At 39.5% G+C, this 18685-nt stretch overlaps 1 protein-coding gene across 1 annotated transcript in view; it reads right to left on the bottom strand.

Annotated features, from left to right (window-relative positions):
* The window catches only part of LOC121870467 (protein tweety-2-like), a 78799-nt gene extending 74690 nt beyond the window's left edge, over positions 1-4109 (bottom strand). Inside the window, 1 exon segment of the mRNA XM_042372299.1 lies at positions 4025-4109. The gene's annotated coding sequence lies outside the window, so the exon portion shown is untranslated.
* Between the last annotated feature and the right edge of the window lie 14576 nt (positions 4110-18685).

Below are 18685 nucleotides of genomic sequence, written 5' to 3' on the forward strand. Positions count from 1 at the left end.
GGGTGTCTAATCTTCAGGTAAAATAAGCTGGAATATCTAATCTTCAGGTGAAATAAGCTGGGGTGTCTAATCTTCAGGTGAAATAAGCTGGGGTGTCTAATCTTCAGGTGAAATAAACTGGGGTGTCTAATCTTCAGGTGATATAATAATAAGTGAAAAATATACAGTACCTGTATTAACGCGGCACAGGAACAGCATTTAGCTTCACTACAGTACATGAATAACTCTCCAGATTATCTCACCAGCCAAAGAACCTCACGAGACACAACATGGCCGCCGTCGCGAACACTGATAAACCAAAAGTTAAGTACTGTACGGTAAGTTAATCACCAGGCTGGGCTATCACGGCTCGCCATATGCACCACTATAAAAAAAAAACCACGATTAAACACCCATCGGCAAACAGCCTCAGAACACGCTACATAAAAACCATTTAGCGAGGACTTGTTACCGTCTCTCCTCTCCCCCACCGACCCCTCTAGTCACTAGCTGATGGCTGGATTGTTTGTAATTATAGGAGTGGGGGAGGAACGATTAGCTGGAGAGATTCCGCTTCGTTTCCTAGCTAAAGATAATAGCCCACAGGAGATATAAATATGTACACAAAAATATATTGGTTTTTAGTAGGTTGTGTGTGCTGTCATCTGATTGGTGTCTCACTGAATCACATTATCATTGAACACCCTAAATGCTAATGCTGACGTCACCTAACCCCTCCAAGGTAGCTTTAAGGTGTGTAATCATCAAGTAAAAATAATCAGGGGGGGGTGTAATCTTCCTGTGATCCCTCTTGTCAGGTGTGAAGAAAGACACGCTCAAGCACCTGTTATCATCTTGTTAGGCTGTGTGTACGAGGAAGTGATAATGCCGGTAGTTAACGGTTTAAGGTTGGTATCCACACACACGAGTTTGTTTACAGGGGCACACAGCTACAGTCTCACATTATTTCAGCACAGTACTGTATGTACATAACTGTTAGTAAGAGCTGTTACGCGAGTTGATTCCACAAAAGGGACCACCAGAACATTACCCAGCCTATTTCACTTCAAGATTAACCACCCTAACGCTAACCAAACCTAACCTAATGCATCTTAAAGGCAGAAAATTCACGAATGCTTCTCTTTGTTAAACCGGGGTTTTTTACGGGGAATAGCTCACCCGGACATACAGGGTAGGTTCTCGACCCACAACGAGGCCTGGGGGCGAAAAATAAGAGTAAAAAGAAATTAAAAATAGAAGAGAAAAAGACTATACTGTATTAATCTACACCACAAACATGTGATTGAAATATAAAGCGAATAAAAAAATTAAATAAATAAAAATATAAACAAGGAAATGTTCAACTCAGAAAAAAAAACTTCAATAAATAAAGTTCCCTGCCCACTTATCTGGAAACATACAATTAAAATAGTTTACTCATATGTCCTGTTTATGTGTAGCTGTCAGTGTGCTGTATATGTGTGGGTGTACTATACCTGTGTGGGTGCACTGTACCTGTGTGGGTGTACACGATTACGCAGACACACACACCTCACGCCACCATCCAACTCAAACTTACCGACGCTCACGTTAACCTAACCTAACATTCAGTGGGATAAAACAAACAACGATCTCGTGTATACAGACGCTGAGGTGATCACTTCCAAGTGTCTAAGCAGCAATCTGTGTCAAGAGTTGAGCAACACAAGTCATTAAAGTTCTCACGGTCCAACAATTCTCACCAGATTTGTTGCACACAAAATTACAAGATCCCTCACAGGAAGAAGTTGTAACTTGTAACCTGTATCTGAATACTATAGTTGCGGGTTTCATTAACTATTTTACATGAAGCAACAGTTAAAAGAACGTGGGGGATACCGTTACAATGTCTGAATGGATGTTTGTACGACGAGTTATTTTCGTTAGTTATATCAAATTAATCGGAGCTCATGGAGATTACCCCCCAGCTTATTTCACCTGATAATTAAGCACCTTAACGCTAGGGGAGGTTAGCATTAGGATGTTGAAACATCAGGTGAAATAAGCGGGGATGCCTAATCTTCATGAGCTTCTATTCATATCTTGAAATTACGTATTAAAACTCGACAACTTGGTGTAAACATGGGAAAACGATAATCTCCTCTCCCGGGCAGGCAGGTTGGCGGCTGCAGTATCCTCGCCTCAGCTTAAGTCCGTCAACACAGCACTCAACAAGCCACAAGATTGGGTCGTTGTAAACTCCTGCTTAAGTCGAGAATCATTTACTTTATCAAGTCTTTTTCAATCAATTATGACTGACCTAACTTTGATCTGTTTAAAAAAACGCAACTTGGAAAATCAATGACGTGCTGTAGTATTTGGCTGGGTGACGGATCACACCTCTAATAATATTTATATCACCATCACCGGCTATCAAAATCTGGACAGCGGAAAACCGTGTTTACATCCGTGTGTGCGGTTCACATTTCCAAGAGAGCCTAATTATGGAGATCCGGAAGAGTTACTCTAACTCATTTTATCGGGATCGGAAATGTTGTCACCTGTAAAGCATAAGGTATCGGTGTTGCAACGTGATAACAGAAAACATTTCACTAAAGCAGTTCATATAAAGATTAGCCCCAGCTTATTCCACCTGATGATTAAAAACCCTAATGCTACCTGGTGGGGGTTGGATTAGATTAGGTTAACGTTATGGTGTTTAATCATCAGGTGAAATAAGCTGGGGGGGGGGGTGTTAATCTTCATGTAATCCCAGAAGACTTCCTGGGTTAAATTAGTCAACATTAAAAACACCTGTACATATTAACACCCATCCCAGCACACAACACAAAACCTTTCACGGCGGGAAACTGGTCAACGCCCTACACATACAACAGTTAATGGAAACTACAATAGCCAAGAGGACAGTTCACCGACAGGGTTCGTGCCCCACTTTGTCCCTCCACCAGCCCTTCCCCTCATTATCTGTCTGATCCACGTAAATTTTATTGTCTGTATATGAGTTTGGCCTTTGACCTATGCACTGCCACTTCATATGAAAAACTATATAATCAACTAACTATACTTGAAATGTTGTGGTATAGTTTTAAAGGGAAGACTTAGACATTGCGCCCCACTATTCTGAGATTATGCAAATAAAAGGCTGCAAACATGATTGGAATATCCAGCTTACTATTGGAGTTATTTACAAGACACTGTACTGATGGTAGCCTCTAGTCATAGAACAACCTTAAAAAGACACAAAATGATGTTTATGAAGTAGATTCGCCATACAAGGTCACATTTGTTCAGTATAAATATAGAACAGAGTGCAAGTATACAAACAATGGTGAACAAAAGGTGATTTTAGGTTGGCTACCCCGAGAAACGTGTTTTAAGCTGATGTCCATTCAGGTCTTATTTTTTTCTAATTATTGTCTTACTACACAAGATATTTTTCTTAAATCTGTAATTATAACAACTCGTACTTGTACACCATGGGCTTTAAGTTTAATTCTGCTACAGCTTTACATACCCACATCTACCCCGTAGCTTAATACAATGTATAAAGGAATTTGTAAATGCATGTAAAGAAGAATTTATATGAATATAATAAAAAAGTTGTTCTTGTTATTGGCAAGTCGTAACAATAGTCATCCAGCACCGCCACAACCTGTCTATTAATGGATGCTGAATGAGAATCTCCACAAGTTTCATCTCGAGCGTTCAACACGACCATCCCAGAATCTGTCTTTATTCTACCTTGGCATCACCAGCAGCGGACTGTCAATACCTGTGCTCGCACTGACACGCCATCACGATACGTTCCTGCACGTGAGTCACAACTATTGACATGCAATTGCAGTGAGAAGGTCGTTTTTGCAAGGGATCTCCACAACATGGCCCTCAGGCACCCACTGCACCTACCCGCCCGCCCCGGTATTGATTTCTCCACCGCCAACACAAAAGACAAACTACTCAAAACTACGCTATTTTTCATTAATCTGAAGCTTTATTTTACTGTATTAGACTCCAATTATGACTGGTGAGAGAATTGTAGCCTTACCTTGGTAATAGACGACGTAAGTCAAGTGTTCATTGGCCACTTCGGGAGAAATTTTGAACACAACCCGACGCTCTACACAACACACCGAAACTGTCAAAACAAAGTAAATTCCCGTTTTCTATATCAAGCACCCGGTAGACAAGAGAATCTCGTCATGCGCACTGGCCACATCGTTTTTCATTTTAATTGATACGTTTGAAGAATGTGGTTTTTAGATAATGTAGAGATGAACTGAGTAAATAATGACTGACATATTATTAACTAAATAAAACGACACATATGAACGCTCGGCCCATATTCAGTATCCCGTAGCTCATCAAAAATCTCTAAATAACCTGAAAGCTTTTTACAGGAACTGTTTGCAAATTGGCCTCTTCCTTGAAGGATGTGAAATAACCTCCAATTATAAAATTAATAAATATAATTTAAACATAGTGAGAGACAAAACAACAAATACAGTCAACCAGCAAGACTTAAAGCTTTACTTGAATGTGTACAATTCGTTTGCGATAATAGATACACCTGTAGATTATTGCCAAAATGAATTACTGTATTGACAACTGCATTCTGCTGCTAGTTTTTGTTGTCTGAGTTATCCTGTCACTATCAATAGAAGGAAAACGCGGAATAATATTTCGAAATTGGCATAATAAACATGTAATAAAGACGGCGAGGTTCTAGCCATAGCGATCTTGGTAACAATGTCCGGCCGTGAGAGCTGAGGTGACCTTGAGGCGGTGTGCGGATAACAAGGTACCACATTGTGACTGAGAGATAGATGGATATTCAGTGATATTGTCATCCAAGTTTACTATTTGTTCAGCATATATAAAGATAATATAGGTATAGGGTTCAGCGTGCATGAAGACAACGCAGGTAGACAGTGCACTGTACAGTACATCGACGGTACAGGTATATAATAGTAACAAGGCATTTCGACCAAGGGCAGGCAACAGTCACTAATGTTGATATGTCTGAGATACCCGAAAACAAAAAAAAATATATATGATCATCTCTATTACAGGTAAATAGGATGATAAATATTTATTCAGTAACATTTACTGTATAATGATACAGGCACAAGTCCCCACAAATACAAAAACTATAAACAATCAACTACTGGTATTTTGGGGGACTCGAAGCTTAGTATACATATTTTCCGGGTTTAATTGCACAACACTCTCCCCAATAAAGAGAAATACGATGATAGATACAGTATTTAAGTAAAATCCTTCGGACTGATTTATTATATAGCCTATCCTTCACTCGCTATACTTTTTTTTTTTACTTTTATCCTCTTGGGTGGTCGTTCACGTCTCTTTCGCACTGTTGGCAATGGCTAGTCCCAGTAATATACGTAGTAGATTTTTGACGTACAGTGTAATTATGTTCAAGCATTTCGCATTCGTTCGTTAAACTCTTATTGTGCCTGCATGTGTCCTTGCACCTGCACCTTACAAGATGATTTACATATCACATTTTTATGAGTCGCTCACTTCATCAGACAAATATTTGATCGAACGATTCCTTCCCCGAACGAGTTTTTCACCGCACAAAGTTCAAATGTGTCACGTGATGTCGATGGTGATGTGGGGTACGTTTGTTTGGGTTCACACTCAGGATGGGATGGAGAAAGGAAACTCACAATGTGCTCTCTGTATACATGTTATATTTGATGTACAATGCAGCTTGGTGCTGGGAAGTGGCAGCGTGGTTACAAGCGTGATGTAGAGAGAGCTGGTTGGTGAGGATGCTCAGAGGACAGCTTGTGGGTCGCCATGCTCGCCGGCGGGAGCGAGGGCCGCCAGGCAGCGGCGGAGGAGGAGGTGTTGCTGGCTGGCTGGTGTAGGTAGAAAAAGAGAGAGGTCACCACGAGGTCAGGTCTTAAATAGCGGAGGTAGGCGCGGCATAGTAGTTGACCTCCGTCATGTAAGGCGGCGCTTGTTGACCTAGACAAAGAGGCATACACTGGGGAATTCGCGGGGTTGGCTACTCAGCGACAAACAGCGTTTGTCGGGGAGAAATCCACTACAGTGTAAACATGAAATGGAAATGTTTGTAAGCAGTGTAAACAAACCTTTATTTTAAAGACATTTATATGAAGTAAACCATATATGATTACACAGTGGACAAAGTAGAGTGAACAAACCTTTAATTCTGAAATTTATATGAAGCAAATTGCATTCATAATCAAACCGTTCCGCAAAAAAATGATAAGTTTGTTCGATAAGGAAATACACTACACTATATGACTCAGCTGACGGTACTGTACCAGAGAGAGAGAGAGAGGTGTGTCCTTAGTTTTATTAGTTGACCTCTTGTGTGTTGTCACAGATGAAGCACAAGCTTAATGATGGCCTTACTGGTCTCTCCTTGGTCGAATCAACTGTTTACTATATTTGTATAATTGCACTATCTATGTATATTATTTGTAAAACTGTCTATATACATTATTTGTATACCAGCACTATCTATGTATATTGTTTGTATACCTGCTCTATTTATGTATACTGTATTGTTTGTATACCTGCTCTATGTATACTGTATTGTTTGTATACCTGCACTGTGTACGTTATTTGTATACCAGGACTGCCTATATACATTGTTTGTATACCTGCACTGTTTATATGCATTATTTGTATTCCAGCACTGTTTATATACATTGCTTGTATACCAGCACTGTTTATATACATTGCTTGTATACCAGCACTGTCTATATACATTGCTTGTATACCAGCACTGTTTATATACATTGCTTGTATACCAGCACTGTTTATATACATTATTTGTATACCAGCACTGTTTATATACATTGTTTGTATACCAGCACTGTCTATATACATTGCTTGTATACCAGCACTGTTTATATACATTATTTGTATACCAGCACTGTTTATATACATTGCTTGTATACCAGCACTGTTTATATACATTGTTTGTATACCAGCACTGTTTATATACATTATTTGTATACCAGCACTGTCCATATACATTGCTTGTATACCAGCACTGTTTATATACATTGCTTGTATACCAGCACTGTTTATATACATTGCTTGTATACCAGCACTGTTTATATACATTGCTTGTATACCAGCACTGTTTATATGCATTATTGTATACCAGCACTGTTTATATACATTGCTTGTATACCAGCACTGTTTATATACATTGCTTGTATACCAGCACTGTTTATATACATTATTTGTATACCAGCACTGTTTATATACATTGCTTGTATACCAGCACTGTTTATATACATTGCTTGTATACCAGCACTGTTTATATATATTATTTGTATACCAGCACTGTTTATATACATTGCTTGTATACCAGCACTGTTTATATACATATATACATTGTTTGTATACCAGCACTGTTTATATATATTATTTGTATACCAGCACTGTTTATATACATTGTTTGTATACCAGCACTGTTTATATACATTGTTTGTATACCAGCACTGTTTATATGCATTGCTTGTATACCAGCACTGTTTATATGCATTATTTGTATTCCAGCACTGTTTATATACATTGTTTGTATACCAGCACTGTTTATATACATTGTTTGTACACCAGCACTGTTTATATACATTGTTTGTATACCAGCACTGTTTATATGCATTGCTTGTATACCAGCACTGTTTATATGCATTGCTTGTATACCAGCACTGTTTATATACATTGTTTGTATACCAGCACTGTTTATATACATTGTTTGTATACCAGCACTGTTTATATGCATTGCTTGTATACCAGCACTGTTTATATACATTGTTTGTATACCAGCACTGTCTATATGCATTGCTTGTATACCAGCACTGTTTATATACATTGCTTGTATACCAGCACTGTTTATATACATTATTTGTGTACCAGCACTGTCCATATACATTGCTTGTATACCAGCACTGTTTATATACATTGCTTGTATACCAGCACTGTTTATATACATTATTTGTGTACCAGCACTGTCTATATGCATTGCTTGTATACCAGCACTGTTTATATACATTTGCTTGTATACCAGCACTGTTTATATACATTATTTGTGTACAGCACTGTCCATATACATTGCTTGTATACCAGCATCCATATACATTGCTTGTATACCAGCACTGTTTATATACATTATTTGTATACCAGCACTGTTTATATACATTGCTTGTATACCAGCACTGTTTATATACATTATTTGTATACCAGAACTGTTTATATACATTATTTGTATACCAGCACTGTCCATATACATTGCTTGTATACCAGCACTGTTTATATACATTGCTTGTATACCAGCACTGTTTATATACATTATTTGTATACCAGCACTGTTTATATACATTGCTTGTATACCAGCACTGTTTATATACATTACTTGTATACCAGCACTGTTTATATACATTATTTGTATACCAGCACTGTTTATATACATTGCTTGTATACCAGCACTGTTTATATACATTTGTATACCAGCACTGTTTATATACATTGCTTGTATACCAGCACTGTCCATATACATTGCTTGTATCCCAGTACTGTTTATATACATTATTTGTATACCAGCACTGTTTATATACCTTGCTTGTATACCAGCACTGTCCATATACATTGCTTGTATACCAGTACTGTTTATATACATTATTTGTATACCAGCACTGTTTATATACATTGCTTGTATACCAGCACTGTTTATATACATTATTTGTATACCAGCAGTTTATATACATTGCTTGTATACCAGCACTGTTTATATACATTATTTGTATACCAGCACTGTCCATATACATTGCTTGTATACCAGTACTGTTTATATACATTATTTGTATACCAGCACTGTCCATATACATTGCTTGTATACCAGTCCTGTTTATATGCATTATTTGTATACCAGCACTGTTTATATACATTGCTTGTATACCAGCACTGTTTATATACATTATTTGTATACCAGCACTGTCCATATACATTGCTTGTATACCAGCACTGTTTATATGCATTATTTGTATACCAGCACTGTTTATATACATTATTTGTATACCAACAGTTTATATACATTGCTTGTATACCAGCACTGTCCATATACATTGCTTGTATACCAGCACTGTTTATATACATTATTTGTATACCAGCACTGTTTATATACATTATTTGTATACCAGCACTGTTTATATACATTATTTGTATACCAGCAGTTTATATACATTATATGTATACCAGCACTGTCCATATACATTGCTTGTATACCAGCACTGTTTATATACATTATTTGTATACCAGCACTGTTTATATACATTATTTGTATACCAGCACTGTTTATATACATTATTTGTATACCAGCAGTTTATATACATTATATGTATACCAGCACTGTCCATATACATTGCTTGTATACTAGCACTGTCCATATACATTGCTTGTATACCAGCACTGTTTATATACATTGCTTGTATACCAGCACTGATTATATACATTGCTTGTATACCAGCACTGTTTATATACATTATTTGTATACCAGCACTGTTTATATACATTATTTGTATACCAGCACTGTCCATATACATTGCTTCTATACCAGCACTTTTTATATACATTATTTGTATACCAGCACTGTTTATATGCATTGCTTGTATACCAGCACTGTTTATATACATTATTTGTATACCAGCACTGTCCATATACATTGCTTCTATACCAGCACTGTTTATATACATTGCTTGTATACCAGCACTGTTTATATGCATTATTTGTATACCAGCACTGTTTATATACATTGCTTGTATACCAGCACTGTTTATATGCATTATTTGTATACCAGCACTGTTTATATACATTGCTTGTATACCAGCACTGTTTATATACATTGCTTGTATAACAAAGACTGTTTATATAATATTATTTGTATACCGCCATTCGTTTATACATTGTTTGTATACCGTTAATTGTTTATATACATTGCTTGTATACCAGCACTGTTTATATACATTGCTTGTATACCAGCACTGTTTATATATATTATTTGTATACCAGCACTGTTTATATACATTGTTTATACCAGCACTGTTTATATGCATTGCTTGTATACCAGCACTGTTTATATACATTGCTTGTATACCAGCACTGTTTATATGCATTTTTGTATACCAGCACTGTTTATATACATGCTTGTATACCAGCACTGTTTATATGCATTATTTGTATACCAGCACTGTTTATATACATTGCTTGTATACCAGCACTGTTTATATACATTGCTTGTATACCAGCACTGTTTATATACATTGCTTGTATACCAGCACTGTTTATATACATTGCTTGTATACCAGCACTGTTTATATACATTGCTTTATATACATTGCTTGTATACCAGCACTGTTTATATACATTGCTTGTATACCAGCACTGTTTATATGCATTGCTTGTATACCAGCAGTGTTTATATGCAATGCTTGTATACCAGCACTGTTTATATACATTGCTTGTATACCAGCACTGTTTATATACATTATTTGTATACCAGCACTGTTTATATACATTGCTTGTATACCAGCACTGTTTATATACATTGCTTGTATACCAGCACTATTTATATATATTATTTGTATACCAGCACTGTTTATATACATTGCTTGTATACCAGCACTGTTTATATACATTGCTTGTATACCAGCACTGTTTATATATATTATTTGTATACCAGCACTGTTTATATACATTGCTTGTATACCAGAACTGTTTATATACATTGCTTGTATACCAGCACTGTTTATATACATTATTTGTATACCAGCACTGTTTATATACATTGCTTGTATACCAGCACTGTTTATATGCATTGCTTGTATACCAGCACTGTTTATATACATTGCTTGTATACCAGCACTGTTTATATACATTGCTTGTATACCAGCACTGTTTATATACATTGATGTTATACCAGCACTGTCTACTTACATGTTGAATCTGTGTGAACTGTAATGATGATTTTATTGATTAAATGCCTATCTATCTATGTATCTATCTCGTTTAACCTGAGTCATATATTATAACAACAGAATGCTCTTACCTCACTTAACGATAGTTTGTTGTACACTACTGAACCTCAGAGTGGATGTGTTATGAAGATTAAGTGTAGACGTTGACCACTCCCTCACTAACACCCTTGTCACTCCCACTCCCCCACCAACCCCCTCACCCCCACCAACACCCCTCACCCTCACTCCACCACCAACACCTCACCCCTCCCACCAACAGCCCTCACCCCACCAACACCTCACCCCCACCCCACCAACACCCTCACCCCACCAACACCCTTCACCCCCCACCCCACCAACAACACCCTCACCCTCCACCAACAATACCCCCCCCACTCCACCACCAACATCCTTCACCCCACTCCACCACCTCCACCAACTCGCCTCCACCAACTCCCCTCACCCCCGACTCCTCACTTTTATTCAGCAAAATCATCATATAAGTTGACACTGATTTAACCTGTGAGTATATACAATATACTGTATTGTATATGATTTAACATGTATACAGATAATGCACGTATACAGTTCAGCATGTGTAGAGAAGATGTAGGTATACAGTTCAGCATGTATATAAACTACACAGGTATACAGTTCAGCATGTATATAATCTAAACAAGTATACAGTTCAGCATGTATATAAACTACACAGGTATACAGTTCGGCATGTATATCATCTAAACAAGTATACAGTTCAGCATGTATATAAACTACACAGGTATACAGTTCAGCATGTATATAAACTACACTGGTATACAGTTCAGCATGTGTATAAACTCACAGGTATACAGTTCAGCATGTATATAAACTACACAGGTATACAGTTCAAGCATGTATATAATCTACACAGGTATACAGTTCAGCTTGTATACAAACTACACAGGTATACAGTTCAAGCATGTATATAAACTACACAGGTATACAGTTCAGCATGTATATATACTACACAGGTATACAGTTCAGCATGCATATAACTATACAGGTATACTGTTCAGCATGTATATATACTACACAGGTATACAGTTCAGCATGCATATAACTATACAGGTATACTGTTCAGCATGTATATATACTACACAGGTATACAGTTCAGCATGCATATAACTATACAGGTATACTGCTCAGCATGTATACATACTACACAGGTATACAGTTCAGCATGCATATAACTACACAGGTATACTGTTCAGCATGTATATATACTACACAGGTATACAGTTCAGCATGCATATAACTATACAGGTATACTGCTCAGCATGTATACATACTACACAGGTATACTGCTCAGCATGTATACATACTACACAGGTATACTGTTCAGCATGTATATATACTACACAGGTATACAGTTCAGCATGCATATAACTATACAGGTATACTGCTCAGCATGTATACATACTTCACAGGTATACTGTTCAGCATGTATATATACTACACAGGTATACAGTTCAGCATGCATATAACTACACAGGTATACTGTTCAGCATGTATATATACTACACAGGTATACAGTTCAGCATGCATATAACTACACAGGTATACTGTTCAGCATGTATATATACTACACAGGTATACAGTTCAGCATGCATATAACTATACAGGTATACTTTTTTTTTTTTTTTTTACTTCCTCTTCGCCACTGATCGGCTTGTTAGCCGCTTGGGCGATCGGTCACGACTCTTTTCCTTTATATTCTTCACCAAAAGGTCGGCTCGCTAGCCGCCCGGGCGATCGGTCACGTCTCTGTCACGCACTGTTGGCAAATACTGGGCATGCACCGGCTCCTGAATGTACCTGAACCCGCTCCAGTGTTGGTCAAGTCTTCTCTTGAAAGAGCTCACACTCGGTGCCGTCACAACACTTTCTGGTAGATTGTTCCAAGAGTTTACAACCCTCACTCCGAAAAAGTTTGCCCTCACGGTTTTCCGGACTTGCGGCTTCTTCAATCTTGAGCTGTGACCCCTTGTGGGGCGAGCGTCCGCCAGCTCCAAGTAAGGACACTCAACTGAGTAGTGCCCCCTGAGATGCTTATAAACCTCAACTAGGTCCCCCCTTGCCCGTCTGTAGTATAAGCTAGGCAAGTTCAGGCGCTCCAATCTCGCAGGGTAGCTGAGATGCCGAAGTGCAGGCACCAGCTTGGTGGCCCTCCTTTGAACATTTTCAACCAACTGACAGTCCCTAGCATATCTCGGGGACCAGATGGGGTGACAGTACTCCAGATGGGGAAGCACTTCACTCCTGAAGATCGTCACGAGGGACGGACCGTCTAGATATCTGAACGACCTTCTTATAAGACCCAATAATTTATTTGCCTGATTTACCTTCTTCTCACAATGGCCCGAGAACTTCAGCTCATTGTCAACATACACACCTAGGTCCTTCTCACACACAGTCTCAACTAGTGCATTTTCTTCATCCCGTTGGGACATATGGTACGCCTCCTTACCGTTGGTACGCCCCAGGTGCATCCTCTTACACTTCGTGACATTGAATCTCAGCAGCCATTCCTTCGACCATTCCTGGAGCCCACAGAGGTCCTTCTGCAGCTCTTCACAGTCCGCTTGGTTCTTAATTTCCCGAAATAACTTGGCGTCATCGGCAAACATTTGTATGGAGGAGTGTACAACGTCAGGCATATCATTTATGAAACAAACAAACAACAGCGGGCCCAATACACTACCCTGCGGTACCCCACTTGTTACAGGTACAGATGACGATTTCGTGCCATTAATCACCACACATTGCTTGCGGTCATGTAGAAAGTCTTCTATCCACGCTAGGACATTTCCCCGAATTCCGTACCCTTCCAGTTTGATTTTCAGCCTTTCGTGGGGTACACTGTCGAAAGCCTTGGCAAAATCTAGGTAAATATTGTCGATATTACCACCCCGTTCTAGAATATGGGTCCAAATATCCAATACCTTGAGCAATTGTGTCAAGCAAGAGCGCCCCGGCATAAAACCGTGTTGGCAATCTTTTACAAGGTTGTTTCGTAGTAGATGTTCCATCGCTGCATCTCTGATAATACTCTCAAGTACTTTACATATTATGCTGGTCAGGCTCACCGGTCTATAGTTGTTCGTGGAGTGCCTATCGCCCTTCTTGAAGATAGGACTCACATAAGCCACTTTCCATTCACTGGGGACCATTTGTTCATCCAGGCATTTACAAAACAGAATCTTCAGGGGCTCTGCAAGCTCGTTGCACAGCTCCCTTAGCACTCTAGGATGCACCATGTCAGGTCCAGGACTCTTATGGACCTTTAGCCTGGACAGTTTATTTCTAATACCCTCTTCTGTGAACACAATGTGGGTCAGTGCTGTGTCGAACCGTCTGTCCTCAAACGCAGGAAGGTTAGTTGCATCCTCTCTTGTGAACACTGAGGAAAAGAAGCTGTTCAATGCCTCAGCTTTATCCTGGTCAGAATCTGCGTAACTACCATCTTCAAGCCTCAGGTCTGATACTCCTACTCGCGTTTTCAATTTCGACTTTGCATAGCGGTAAAACGCCTTTGGGTTTGACTTGACCTCGCGTGCAACCAGCCTTTGGAACTCCTTTTCAGCCCTCCTACACTCTATCTTTGCTTGGTTTCTGGCTCTTGCATACATCCTCCTGTCTTGCTCATCGTTTGACCCAACCCACGTCTTGAATTTCTGGGTTTTCTTCTTAATTTTGTCGACCGCCGCATGGTTCATGTGTAGGGATCCCCTCGTATTCCTAGAAGCACTGGGTTTGGTCTTGGGTATATATTTATCGATCAAATGGGTCATTTTACTAGTTATGATATTCAGCGTAGTGTCTGCGTTCTTGTACCTTAATAAGTCAGGCCAGTTGATACCCCTCATCTCTTCCCTCATCCCATTGTAATTTCCCTTGTAATATTTGCACCTTGGCCTGGCCTTATCTTGAACTAGGTAACAGTTAAATCTGAATGACAACACTGTATGGTGACTGGTGCCAACTGGGGCAAGGTGTTCCAGTTTGGCCACCATACCCTCCTCGTTTGTTATGATGAGGTCAAGTGGCTTGGGTGTTTGCTCCCCTCTGTAATGTGTCGGGTCTCTCACATGTTGGAACAGAAAATTATCTCTCAGAGTTTCTACAAAAAGAGTAGCAGGATTATTCAAGTCATTCGGGGTTGACTCGTTTCTCCAGTCGATGTCGCCATAGTTAAAGTCCCCCATGATAAGGAGGTGGCTGGGGTTGAGCATCGCCGCATTGTTTATTAAGGTTCTTAAGTTCCTTTGATTTAGTGGGCCACAGTTCGGGGATCTGTAGATACACCCGACGATAAGTAAGTCCCCTCCCTTTAATTTAATTTTACACCACTTGGACTCTTCAAAGACATCCTCTCCCTGTACCCTCGCCTGGCTGGCTCTAAGGTCTTGCCTAGCGTAGATAACCACACCCCTCCTGCAGGATTCTTGAGTTAGGTTCGTAAATGAGTCATATCCAGCAATACTGAACTCACATTCCTCTGGGTCGATTCTCCTGTTCTTGTACAACAGTTCTACAACTCCTACAATATCTGGTTGGTGTACTCTTAGTAGTGTTTCAAACTCCTCCCTCTTATCAAGGAACGTGTCGGTATTAGTGTACATGACATTCAAGCCAGAATTTGTTCTCGGTAACGTCTCTGCTCTTAGTAATAAACCCGCTCCACCCACATTCTCAGAAGCTGCAGCATTTGCTAAGTACACTGTATACACAGGTATACAGTTCAGCATGCATATAACTACACAGGTATACTGCTCAGCATGTATATATACTACACAGGTATACAGTTCAGCATGCATATAACTACACAGGTATACTGTTCAGCATGTATACATACTACACAGGTATACAGTTCAGCATGCATATAACTACACAGGTATACTGCTCAGCATGTATACATACTACACAGGTATACAGTTCAGCATGCATATAACTGCACAGGTATACTGTTCAGCATGTATACAGATGACACAGGTATACAGTTCAGCATGTATATAGACTATACAGGTAAAGAATCTACATAAACCGTGTAGATGCTAATACACAAGAAATAATTACAAACAAGGTACTGTGCAACTTCCAACCATATCAAGAGGGGCGCCTGTGGTAGAGCGGTACCACTCTTGCCTCGCAAGCGAGATGTTACGGGTTCGATTCCCGGGCCGGAGGAAAGTTGTTTGGACACACTTCCTAGCCCTCATTGATCCCTGTTCACCTAGCAGTAAAGTAGGTACCTGTTGTAAATCGGAAGTTGCGAATTAGTATTCAAGGAAAGTTGTTGGAGCTTCCAATAACTTGCTGACAAAAACCTTTGACTCTTCAGGCTTCTACGCCCTTGACAAAAGACCTTTGACACTTCAGGCTTCTACGCCCTTAACTCATGAGACATAAAGGCAAGCATGAACTTAGCATGCTTCCCAGATGGGCGCTGTAAGCGCTTTACCTTGCACAGGATGTAGGGGGGTGCCCAATAAACTAAAAAAAAATTAAAAAAAAAAATTCAAGGGAAAAAAACAGACTACGTTCTCCAAAACCAGGACTAGAAATATTCGCCAAATTACTGTAAAGAATTACAGTATCTATCGCAGAGAGAACTGGCCGAAGTGAACAACTGGCCGAGGTGGACAACGAGTACACTGCAGCATCAAGTAACACTATACTCAACAGCCTCGTGGAATCATTTCATTGTGTATATTTTATGGGATCACCTGAAGATTATACACCCAAGCTTATATCAACTGAAAATTTATACCCCAACTTATATCACTTGAAGATTAACCACCCTAACCAAACCTAACCTAACCCCATAAAGCAAAAGGGTGATTATTCTTCAGGTAAAATAAGCTGTGGGGGGCTAATCTTCACATGACCCATTTCCCTTAGTACACCCTCGTTCTAAAGCCACAAATAAACTTACATTATTGACAAGTTTTCAAGAGCTTTTGGTGAGCTGAGAAGAAAAGAGAACCGATCTGTTAGTGAATTTGTTGTGGCACTGGCACTTGTATCCCTGACTGACAGCCGTTCACTAGACACTCATTAGGCACTTATAAGATACTTACTAGACACTTTAGACCAGTGGTTCTTAACGTTTCTTGAGTCACAGACCCCTTTGAGAATCTAGTGAAAGCTATGGACCCCCTCCCTAGAAAAATGCACATAAGCACATAAACACAATTTTGCATGCAACGAATATACTTTATTTTATTGAAAATTCATTGCCTCATACAGAGTATGACATACACAAAGTATGAATAAAGTAAACATTCTAGAAGTCAAAACCTGACGACGATGACGACTGTATGTTACCTGACCGTGTACAGTAGCATCCCATGCCACCCTACAGATTTACTGGTTTTCTTCAGTAACAAAAAATACATACATAACATCTGGTATATATTGACAAAAATAGAACAACTTAATATAAAAATATAGTGAATATAAATGTTAAATTTTTATCTGACCTTCACGGACCCCCTGAAGCCCATCCATGGACCCCTTGGGGGTCCATAGACCCCAGGTTAAGAACCCCTGTTTTAGACATTTACTAGATACTTACTAGACACTTTAGACATTTACTAGATACTTACTAGATAGTCATTAAACACTCACTGGACACTTATTAGATACTCACTAGACACTTATTAGACACTTACTTGATACTTACTAGATACGGTACTCACTCGACACTTATTAGACACTTACTAGATACTTACTACTCACTCACTCGACACTTTTTATCCTTTTTGTTTTTACTTTTATCCTCTTCGCCACTGATTGGCTTGTTAGCCGCTTGGGTGATCGGTCACGTCTCTAATTACTTTTCCTTTTCATTTATCTTCTTCACCAAAAGATCGGCTCGCTAGCCGCCCGGGCGATAGGTCACGTCTCTGTCACGCACTGTTGGCAAATACTGGGCATGCACCGGCTCCTGAATGTACCTGAACCCGCTCCAGTGTTGGTCAAGTCTTGTCTTGAAAGAGCTCACACTCGGTGCGGTCACAACACTCTGGTAGATTGTTCCAAGAGTTTACAACCCTCACTCCGAAAAAGTTTGCCCTCACAGTTTTCTGGACTTGCGGCTTCTTCAATCTTGAGCTGTGACCCCTTGTGGGGCGAGCGTCCGCCAGCTCCAAGTAAGGACACTCAACTGAGTACTGCCCCCTGAGATGCTTATACACCTCAACTAGGTCCCCCCTTGCCCGTCTGTAGTATAAGCTAGGTAAGTTCAGGCGCTCCATTCTCTCAGGGTAGCTGAGGTGCCGAAGTGCAGGCACCAGTCTGGTGGCCCTCCTTTGAACATTTTCAACCAACTGACAGTCCCTAGCATATGGCATCTCGGGGACCAGATGGGGTGACAGTACTCCAGAGGGGGAAGCAATTCACTCCTGAAGATCGTTACGAGGGACGGACCGTCTAGATATCTGAACGACTTTCTTATAAGACCCAATAATTTATTTGCCTGATTTACCTTCTTCTCGCAATGGCTCGAGAACTTCAGCTCATTGTCAACATACACACTAGGGTGTGTCGATTTTGTCAACATGTTAAAAATCAAATTTGGTAGTCAAAATATTGTGCCTCTTTATGTCTAAACTTGAGATTAGCAAACAAAAATGAATTGAAAT

The sequence above is a fragment of the Homarus americanus genome, unplaced genomic scaffold (genome assembly GCF_018991925.1).
Source record: "Homarus americanus isolate GMGI-L3 unplaced genomic scaffold, GMGI_Hamer_2.0 scaffold32583, whole genome shotgun sequence".
Taxonomy (NCBI): domain Eukaryota; kingdom Metazoa; phylum Arthropoda; class Malacostraca; order Decapoda; family Nephropidae; genus Homarus; species Homarus americanus.